This window comes from Mus pahari, chromosome 23 (assembly GCF_900095145.1).
Source record: "Mus pahari chromosome 23, PAHARI_EIJ_v1.1, whole genome shotgun sequence".
In the NCBI taxonomy this organism is placed as follows: Eukaryota; Metazoa; Chordata; class Mammalia; order Rodentia; family Muridae; genus Mus; species Mus pahari.
Window position 1 is genome coordinate 20570388 of NC_034612.1, and position 1722 is coordinate 20572109.

Sequence of the window (1722 nt, forward strand, 5' to 3'; positions counted from 1 at the left end):
TGGCTGTCCTGGAACTCACTCTGTAGACCAGGCTGGCCTCAAACTCAGAAATCCACCTGCCTCTGCCTCCCAAGTGCTGGGATTAAAAGCGTGCGCCACTACTGCCTGGCCGAGTCTGAAATTCTTGACCCAATCTCTGGAACCTATATGGTGGAAGACTCCCTAAAGATGCTTTCTAACTTCTGCACTTAACACTGTGATGTGAAAAAACAAAAACAAACAAACAAACAAACAAACAAATCACTATGGTGTGCATTCACCCCCATCCCAAAATACATAAATGAAGCATATTTTATTATGTTTTAAGATTGAAACTGGACTTGGTAGTGCTTGCCTGAAATCTTGGCACCTGAAAGGCAAAGGCAGGAGATTCAGGAGCAACATAGCAAGTTCAATACCAGCCAGGACTACATTAGACCTTGTTTCAAAAACTACAAACATTTACTTTTCTGGGGTTCTGGATAGAACTCAAAAGCTTGCACATGCTAGATGAGCATGTTACCACTGGGCCCCACTCCCTGCTTCTGACTGCAATTGTTAACCTCATTCAGAGAACTCCACTATTAATCTCATTCAGAGAACTCCACTGTTGTGCCCTTTGTCACAAAACAAGAACCAAATTGATGGGCAAGCACCGCCACCTAGTGGCCATGATTCACATTGCAGCCGTCCTCTTGGTTGCAATTTTTGAAGTTTTTTTTTTTTTTTAAACTTTTTTTTGGTTTTTCGAGGCAGGGATTCTTTGCATAGCCCTGGCTGTCCTGGAACTCACTTTGTAGACCAGGCTGGCCTCGAACTCAGAAATTCGCCTGCCTCTGCCTCCCGAGTGCTGGAATTAAAGGCGTGTGCCACCACGCCCGGCTTTTTTTTTTTTTTTTAAACTTGTATTTGTATGCGTGCAGATCTGTATGAGTGAATGCCACGTGTGTTCAAGGGTCTCTGGAGACAAGAAGTCTGTGTCAGAATCCCTGAAGCTGGAGTTCTTAGGTGGTTGTGAGCCACCGGATGTGGGACCTGGGAACCAAATTTGAGTCCTCTGCAAGAGCAGTAAGCACTCTTGATGGCTGAGACACTTACCACTTTTTCTTTTCCTTTTTTCCCTTTGAGATAAGGTCTCGCTGTGTACACGTAGCCATGGCAGGTTTGGAACCCACTGTGTAGACCAGGCAAGCTATATTCATCTGCGCATGCCTACTGAGTGATGAGATCAAAGGTATGCGCCACCCCATCCAACTCCTTCTTCCCAGTCTTACACCAAAGAAAACTTCTTTCTTTTTGGCTACTTTTATCTTTCGAACTAGGGTTTCACTATGTCAGCCAGACTGGCCTGGAACTAGCTACGTAGACGAGACTGGCCTCAAACTCACAGAGATCTGCCTTCCTCTGGCTTTGGAGTGCTGAGAGAAGAGGTGTGCGCGACCATGCCCTTCTCTCTCCTTGGCTGTCTCCTAAATGTAAAATGGTCTAGAAAGTTGAGGGATCCATCTAGAGCTATTGAACTTTTCTTTCGTGAGGTAGGATGTCAGACTGCAACCCCGGCCGCCTGAAATCCTGCTCCTCCTGAGTGCAGGCATGGCAGATGAGCGCCCCCATATATGGCTAAGAGAGATCGCTCTGTAAGTTTTCCTTGCAGTGCTTGGGCTTGTGGATAGTGGGCAGGGGCTCTACCCCTGAGCCACGCCCCCAGCCCCTCACTGGGGGATTCTAGGCAGGGGCTCTACC